The sequence below is a fragment of the Paramormyrops kingsleyae genome, chromosome 25 (assembly GCF_048594095.1).
Source record: "Paramormyrops kingsleyae isolate MSU_618 chromosome 25, PKINGS_0.4, whole genome shotgun sequence".
NCBI classification, from domain to species: domain Eukaryota; kingdom Metazoa; phylum Chordata; class Actinopteri; order Osteoglossiformes; family Mormyridae; genus Paramormyrops; species Paramormyrops kingsleyae.
Window position 1 is genome coordinate 10,724,575 of NC_132821.1, and position 9,297 is coordinate 10,733,871.

A 9,297-nucleotide genomic window follows, 5' to 3' on the forward strand; every position below is an offset into this window, starting at 1 on the left:
TAGACAGTTATGTGTGCATGCGTGATAGAGGGTCCCGTACGGTATCTTGCCTGCCTGGTGCCCAGGTAGGAGACCTTCCAGATCGTGTGGACAAGCTTTTGGCCCCAGCTGGGGTGGATCCAGTTGTCGTGGTGCATGTTGGCACCAATGACATAGGCAAGGGTAGAAGGGCTGTTCTGCAGGATAAATTTATAGAAGTCGCCAATAAGCTTAGAAGCAGAACGTCCATGGTGGTATTTTCTGAAATAAGTCAGGCTAAGTTAACTGAGATAAGGAGATTAAATGCGTGGCTAAAAGGATGGTGTAGGAAAGAGGGGTTTAGGTTTATGGGGCACTGGAGGACCTTCTGGAACAGGTGGGACCTGTTCAAGCCGGATGGGTTGCATCTGAACCGGAGGGGAACCAGTGTACTGGGAAGGCGTATTTGTAGAGTAGTTGAGGAATGTTTAAACTAGGGACTGGGGGGGCAGGGAGGTTAGTTAAGTATGTAACTGGGGGGAAACGGAAAGCCCCAAAAAATCATATTAGTAGGCACTGTAATAGGCCTACCCTTTGTTGTCTGTATTTAAACGCCAGGAGTATTAGGAATAAAATTCATGATTTAGAGGCTCTTATCTCATCGGACTCTTATGATATTATAGCAATAACTGAAACGTGGTTGAGTGATAAGGATGGACAAGAATATAATATGGATGGTTACACATTGTTCCGTAAAGACCGTATAGGTAAGAAGGGAGGTGGTGTTGCAGTATATGTAAAGGAAAACTTGCAGGCAAGGGAGCTTACTGATATAAGTAAAACTACGGAAGCTATGTGGGTAAAATTAGATGCTACAAACTCAAATAGCCTAATTGTCGGTGTTTGTTACAGAGCACCCAATGTAGCTGCTGAGGAAAGCAGATTGTTATACAGTGATATTAGGATTATGAGCAATAAAAATGATGTGGTAGTTATGGGTGATTTTAATCTACCGGGGATGCAGTGGGACATTGTTGCTGGCTCTTCTGAAAATGAACTTGACATGGTGGAATTAGTACAGGATTGTTTTTTTACTCAGTTTGTTAACACCCCTACCAGGGGAGATGCCATTCTTGATCTTGTTTTGTCTAATAACCAGGACAGGATTGGTAAATTAGACGTTTTAGAACCACTTGACAGTAGCGATCATAACATGGTTAAATTTGAGGTTAAGTTTAGTGCCCGAAGAGCAAAGTCCAAATCAAAAATATATAATGTTAGGAAGGCTAACTTCAATTGTATGAGATTAAAACTAGAAACTGTGAACTGGATGGAGTTAATTAACAAAACTGTTGAAGAGGCATAGGAATTTTTTAAAAGCACATTATTGCAAGTACAAGAGGACTTCATACCTGTTTCTAGCAAGAATAAATCTAGGAAATTGCAACCTAGGTGGTTTAATAGGGACATAAAGTATAAAGTAAGGAGGAAAAGGGCTTTGTTCCAGAGATGGAAAATAACTGATGATGACATAATAAAGCAAGAGTATCTAAATCTACAGGCTGAATTAAAAAATGACATTAGACGAGCTAAAAGGAATGTCGAAAGGAAGATCGCATTGGAGGCTAAGGATGACGTTAAAAGTTTCTTCCAGTATTTTAACTCTAAAAGAGCTCTAAAAGCTGAAATCACTAATCTGCAGGATAGTAAGGGTCTTATAATTGAAAACGACATTGACATAGTAAATGAGTTCAATGATAGTTTTGCACGGGTATTCACTGTTGAGGACACTAGTAACTTACCAGTTCTTATTACTAATCCAACATCGTCTATAACTAATATATATATAACTGAATCTGATGTTTTGCAAAGCCTAGCTAAGCTCAAAATAAATAAATCACAGGGCCCTGATGGCATCTTACCTATAGTGTTAAAAGAGATGAGGGATATTATTTGCCGACCCTTAACATTACTGTTTCAAAAATCCTTATCTGAAGGTGTGGTACCTTCTGATTAGAAGCATGCCAACATAACGCCCATTTTCAAAAAAGGGGATAGAAGTAATTTGTCAAACTATAGGCCAATCAGTCTAACTTGTATAACTGGTAAAGTTATGGAGGCTATAATCAAAGAGAAAATGGTAGATTACCTGGACTCAAATAACATTTTGAGGGATAGCCAGCATGGATTTAGGAGAGGTAGATCCTGTTTAACAAATCTGTTGGAGTTTTTTGAGGAAGCTACTCAGGAAGTTGATGATAAGAAGGCCTATGATGTCATCTATTTAGATTTCCAAAAGGCTTTTGATGTTGTTCCCCACAAGAGGCTCTCACTTAAACTCAAAGCGACAGGTATTTTAGGAACTGTAGCGACTTGGATTGATAACTGGTTAACGGATAGGAAGCAGCGAGTAGTTATAAGAGGCTCGATGTCACAGTGGGCCTGCGTTCATAGTGGGGTACCGCAGGGTTCAATTTTAGGACCACTTTTGTTCCTTATTTACATAAATGATATAGACACCAATATATACAGTAAACTGGTGAAATTTGCAAATGACACCAAGGTGGGTGGTGTAGCAGATACTGAACTAGCGGCTCAGCAGCTACAGCGGGATCTTAATTTAATTAGTGACTGGGCTGACACCTGGCAGATGAAATTTAACATAGACAAATGTAAGGTACTCCATGTAGGGAGCAGAAATATAAAGGACAGGTATTTTATGGGACCTACTGAAATAAAGGTAGCTGATTATGAGAAAGACCTTGGTGTGTATGTTGATGCTTCCATGTCTCATTCTCGCCAGTGCGGGGAAGCAATAAAAAAGGCCAATAGGATGTTGGGGTATATCTCCAGGTGTGTGGAGTTTAAGTCAAGGGAGGTAATGCTAAGATTATACAATTCCTTGGTGAGACCTCACCTAGAATATTGTGTACAGGTTTGGTCACCATATCTTAAAAAGGACATAGCGGCCTTAGAAAAGGTGCAGCGTAGGGCCACAAGAATGATTCCTGGTCTTAGAGGAATGTCATACGAGGAAAGGTTATTTGAGCTAAATCTGTTCAGCCTCAAGCAAAGGAGACTGAGGGGGGACATGATCCAGGTCTATAAGATTCAAACAGGTTTGGATGCTGTTCAACCGAATAGTTACTTCAGCATTAGTTCAAATACAAGAACTCGTGGCCATAGGTGGAAATTAGCGGGAGAACATTTCAAACTGGATTTAAGGAAGCACTTCTTTACACAGCGTGTAGTCAGAGTATGGAATAGTCTTCCTGATAACGTAGTGCAAGCTGAATCCTTGGGTTCCTTTAAATCAGAGCTAGATAAGATTTTAACAACTCTGAGCTATTAGTTAAGTTCTCCCCAAGCGAGCTCGATGGGCCGAATGGCCTCCTCTCGTTTGTATAGTTCTTATGTTCTTATATAGACTATGGCCCTGGCAACACACCAGTTTATTGTCTGGCACAGAGAATGGCAAACCAACAGGAACATTCCAGACAATGAAATCGAACCTCTTAAGGTATAAAGCAAAAATATTTGTTTTAAATAAAGTAATTAATTGCATTTAACATGAATATATAATTTTGTATACTGTATATGCTGACTGCAATTTTTTCACACAATGCTTCTATATTTGCAGGATGCAGAGAAGGTTCTGTGGCCACGAATTGTTGGGGGATCTCTTGGACCTGAGTGGGGAAACCACTTCATTCTTTGGGTAATATTAATTATATTTCAGTTAATGTCAAATACAATTATATTTTCTTAAATGTCCTTTTATGTGATTTTTTTTTTTACAAACCTTATATACTTTAATTTATTCAAAACAGGTATTTGCTGTACCAGGAAAAGAAGTGAGAATATATGATTCGAGTGAGCAACACAACACAATAGATGAGGAAGTTTTGGAAATGCTCAGGTGTAATATCTTGTGTGTTAACAAAGATATATATTTCATATGACAATGTGCTTGGTCAGAAATCATGAGTAAGTTGTGGTTTGTGTTTTTAGACACATTTTTCGCTAGCACAACTCCTTAGATGGCTGGACAATATCCTGTCCTCAGATGTGGAAGCACACAGATGACTTCAATTGTGGGGTGTTTGTATGCACGGTATGTTTAAACAGTTATTTTTGTCATGTTTTGGTAATATTGCAAACACCTACTAAGTTGTAGTTCTTTAACAGATGGCTGAGACAGATGTTAAGGAAACAAAAATGTCACCTGAGGTACTTCAACCTGAACAGCTGTGTCATCTTCGACTATATCATGCATCATGCCTGGTAAAGGATATTTCAGTATCAGAGGTATGCAGTGATGACTATTTTTTTAGCCAATATATTTCCTTTGAAAAACTGTGATTAAAATCTATTTATCTTAGCAGGCCCTTCCAGCACTGAAAAGACGGAGAGAAACCGAAAGATCTAGAAGCTGCTGCCTTGCACAGGGCATTTATGCCTGTGTGTATCAAAAGATCAGAAAAAAGTAAGACCTTTTTTTTTAATAAGAACATAAGAACATAAGAAATTTACAAACGAGAGGAGGCCATTCGGCCCATCAAGCTCGTTTGGGGAGAACTTAGCTAATAGCTCAGAGTTGTTAAAATCTTATCTAGCTCTGATTTAAAGGAACCCATGGTTTTAGCTTCCACTACAATAGCAGGAAGACTATTCCATATTCTGACTACACGCTGTGTAAAGAAGTGTTACAACTCATAGACCTGAATCATATCCCCCCTTAGTCTCCTTTGCTCAAGGCTGAACAGATTCAGTTCCGCTAACCACTCCTCGTAAGACATTCCTCTAAGACCAGGAATCATTCTCGTAGCTCTTCGTTGCACCTTTTCTAAGGCAGCAATGTCCTTCTTGAGGTATGGTGACCAAACCTGCACACAGTATTCTAGGTGGGGTCTTACCAAGGAATTATATAAGTGTAACATCACCTCCCTTGACTTAAACTCCACACATCTAGAGATATAACCCAACATTCTGTTAGCCTTTTTTATTGCTTCCCCACACTGGCGAGAGGGGGACATGGAAGCATCAACATACATACCGAGATCTTTCTCGTAATCAGCTACCTTTATTTCAGTGGAACCCTTAAAATATCTGTACTTTATATTTCTGCTCCCTGCATGGATTACCTTGCATTTATCTGTGTTAAATTTCATCTGCCAAGTATCAGCCCATTCGCTAATTAAATCCAGATCCCGTTGAAGCCTCTCTGCTGCTAGATTAGTATCTGCTACCCCGCCCACCTTAGTGTCGTCTGCAAATTTAACCAGTTTACTGTATGTATTCGTGTCAATATCATTAATGTAAATTAGGAACAATAGAGGTCCTAAAATTGAACCCTGCGGTACCCCACTATAAACGGAGGCCCACTGTGACATAGTGCCTCTAATAACTACTCGCTGCTTCCTATCAGTTAGCCAGTTTTTGATCCAAGCTGCCACAGTTCCTAAAATTCCTGCAGCTTTAAGCTTTAACAAGAGCCGTTTGTGGGGGACAACATCAAAGGCTTTCTGGAAATCTAAGTAAATAACACAACAAATGTGTCTGGACAATCTTAAATGTGTAGATATTAAAGAAAATCTTGTTCACAGGTCAATGCACCCAGAAGTCAAAACCATAAACTGGGTGCAGTGTGACTACTGTGATGGTTGGCTGCACAGTGAGTGTGCAGGGACTGACCCTAGCACATTTGACACAGACACCCCATTCAGCTGTGGTTGTCATTTTCCAGAGCCATATCCATATAAAAGGTACAAATATTATTACATTTAGATTACTTAGGAAAATGTTATTTGGTTATAAAACTAATTCTTCTTTTTTTCCCATCTCCAGTGTACATGCTGCTCTATGTGAAGGACTAGTGGTCAGAATGATTACAGATGAGGAAATTATGGTAAAAAATAGTTTTCACGGCCATGATACTTGAAACTGACAATTGATTAAAGCTTACTATTTACTACTCTTCTTTTAATCTGGTATAGACGCTTCAAAATGATCTTGTAACACTGAAGTCCAACCGAATGTATCTCCACCAGAACCCGTCATTTGACCCAAAACTCAAACAACTTAGAGATACATCCATCTCAGTGTTTGATGAAAAGCATGTATGTAAATTTTGTTTTGCAAACCTAAAATACGCATATATATATATATATATATATATATATATATATATATATATATATATATATATATATATATATATATATATAAAAATAATAATATAGTGTGTATGTGTATTTATGCCATTATATCTTTTGAATAACATTTTTAACTCCATAATTATACTTGTTCCTGTTACAGATAGAGGCCATCATAGAAAGAACTTTCGCTGTTTTAAAACTGGACAAGTCAAGCATGGGGGACACCTCATTTATCTTAGAGGTCATGGTTCCAGAAGTAAGGTTCAATCTAAATATAGAAGTGTTTGCAAAGACAGCATTAGCCATACTTATTTATTCTTATTGTTTCTATACTAAAGATCATTTCACCAAAAGATGAAGATCAGTGAGAAAATGTTCCACAGTTACTGCGGGTGTTTGCTTAATCACCTTTTTACATTATTGCATGTAATTGATGATACTTTAGCAAGTTAATCACTTTTTCTTTTGTGTTTCAATTAAAAAATAATTTATTAAAATGCAACATTTAAACAATTTTAACATTTCTTCCTGGGAAAAAAAATAATTTATTTGTCATTTAATACCTTAATGTCAACTATAAAAACATGTTCTCATTCATTCTTTATCTCTCTGCAAGGTCACAGTCCTAATCCTGAGAAAGCTGGAGGGTTTTAACAGATACCAAGCAGAAACGACATTTGCAAAATATGTCATTTTAATGATCAGAGAAGATTTTTACATTTTCAATGTTCATTATTGTATCAGTGATTCTTGAGATCAGGGACAAAACAGGTTTTGATTTTCTAAAAAAAAATCTTCATTATTTTAAAAACCAGTGTACACATATATGTTAAATGAGGGTTTGGCTATGTAACCATGTTTTGGAACAATCTCCCAGTTAAATTTTTTTTATATAAATTAGATGTTTGCGGGATCAGCCCTGGATTTTTGTCAACACCATCAGACACATAGAAATGTCTATTAAATTATTTTTAATTAAGTTATCACAGATATTTAGACTCTTAGCATTTTTTGATTGTCTTAATCACATAAAAATGTTTTTAAATGAATCATATCACCTTTTAAAGGTTAGATTAATCAATGTTTAATGATTGCAGTTTAGGTTGTATGGACTAATCATTTTATCATTTAATTTCCATAATGAACAGTGATACTTAGAAGCATAAAAATTACACAATAACTTTGAAAATGCAACTATTTTATTAACAAATATTCTTGAGGGAACAAAACAGCTCATCTTTAAAAAAAAAACCAATATATCATTCTGACGGAGTTGACAAGTCAGGCCAAACTCATGAACCCTGTGGATAAGGCGATACTTCTTGAGAATTTGGCCAGACAAAGACAGTTTTGGATGCTGGGATGCAAGTTTGCCTCTTCTGTGGGTGCGAGGAGCATTTCTTCTCAGCTCTGCAGTCATTGCATGGTGGAAGAGCAGTGACCTTTTGATTAAAGGATTTCTGAGTTGGCTCCCTTGAACCATCATCTCTGTTTTGGTTCGAGGTGAGTCCTGTGTCTTCTCATTTTGAATACGTTTTCCACGTTCAAGTCCCTTCTCAGCTTGTCCCTCTCTTTTTTTAACTTGTCAAGTTTGTCTTTCAGTGCTTTAATCTCTCTGGAGTGTCTTTTTCTAGTTTTGCGTCTTTCCCGTTCACCAGCAACTAGCTGTCTACTACTCCTTGGCTCCTCAAAACAGATGTCCAAAGGACTCTGTGGTGGGGTGTCTAGATGCTGGCCTTCCTGTGCTTTGTTCTTGCGTTCTCTTGACTCTTTCTGTGCTTGTTTCCAAAACCTTCTCTTATACCTCTTTTCTCTTTCTTCCAAATCACTGATGTTTTTTATTTTGCCCTCATTCACCCTATTTCTCCATCTTTCCCTCTCCTTTCTCAGCAACTCTTCTTTCAGCTCAGGCTGACTATAAATTTTTTGTCGCCTTCTTTTTTGATACTCCCTATTCCTTCTCTTTCGTTCCTCCACTAATAGCTTCTCCCTAGCCATTTTAGTCTGAAATGCATAGAGGGTATGAAAATGAGATTCAATTTAAAACATAAAGCTATATGGCAATTGGTTGAAATTCAACACATAAAACTGAGCAACAGTTATATCAAATGTTTGGTTAGTAATATAATTGAAGTAAACTACACTAAAATGAGGAATAATGCACATAATGGCATTTGTCAACACCGTCTTAGAAAGAGTCAACACCGTCAGACACAAATCCTGATGGTGTTGACATCTGACGGAGTTGACAAAATACCATGTTTCCTCTCATAACACATGTGCTTCTCACATGAGCCATCTTGTTTATCATTCATTGCTTGTAACCTTTAAACTTTACTTAAATTAAGCATTTATAACAGAAAATTCCATACAAATCATACATTACATTGTTTATGGTGTTGACACACTATGGTTGTGACATGCAAAGTATTAACAAGTAAGTATAAAATTAAAAGAATGTTAAAAACTTACCAGAGCTAGAGTGGTCTCATGGCATTTCAAAGAAAAAGGAAGTGATAAAGGGGTCCACAGACTTTTAGCTGCCCTCAATAATTCCTGATTTTTTTTTATTTTAAAAAAAGGTCTGACGGTGTTGACAAAAACCCAGGACACAAGTTAAATCGTCTTAAAACTACATTAAATCAGTTTTTCAGCTTTAACTTTTGATGCTCATTAAATTAATTACTGAAATACTTACACATAGTAAATAAAACATTTAATTTAAATTTAATTTTAATCGTTTTTAAGCTATTGTAATGTAATGACACCTGCTTCCGGACAAGGGTTTTTACAGACACTGTTTACATATCATATCATTTAGAATGAAAAACATTTATAAAACAACATGAAATAATATTTATTTGTGCTTTCATTATCCTTTTTAGTCTTCTGGTTAAGTGTATATGTAATATTAAGTATTTTTTTTACCCACAAACTGTGTTTTATCTGGTGGACATGTTTTGTCCCTGATCTCAAGAATCACTGGTATATTTGTGTATATGTAATGTAAATAGAACAAATTATGTCTCTTTAATCATTGTGTCAGTTTTTAATTAAAATTATAAGAACTTAAGAACATAAGAAATTTACAAACGAGAGGAGGCCATTCGGCCCATCAAGCTCGTTTGGGGAGAACTTAACTAATAGCTCAGAGTTGTTAAAATCTTATCTAGCTCTGATT

At 36.8% G+C, this 9,297-nt stretch overlaps 2 long non-coding RNA genes across 2 annotated transcripts; both read left to right on the forward strand.

The window, feature by feature from the left end:
* The first annotated feature begins 3,385 nt into the window (after nucleotides 1-3,385).
* On the forward strand, nucleotides 3,386-4,007 carry LOC140582670 (uncharacterized). The gene is made up of 4 exons (XR_011985479.1): nucleotides 3,386-3,478; nucleotides 3,599-3,676; nucleotides 3,789-3,877; nucleotides 3,970-4,007. It is a non-coding gene; the product is annotated as an uncharacterized lncRNA (long non-coding RNA).
* Nucleotides 4,008-4,213: 206 nt separating this feature from the next.
* On the forward strand, nucleotides 4,214-6,075 carry LOC140582671 (uncharacterized). The gene is made up of 5 exons (XR_011985480.1): nucleotides 4,214-4,266; nucleotides 4,341-4,444; nucleotides 5,565-5,723; nucleotides 5,806-5,866; nucleotides 5,955-6,075. It is a non-coding gene; the product is annotated as an uncharacterized lncRNA (long non-coding RNA).
* The last annotated feature ends 3,222 nt before the right edge of the window (nucleotides 6,076-9,297 follow it).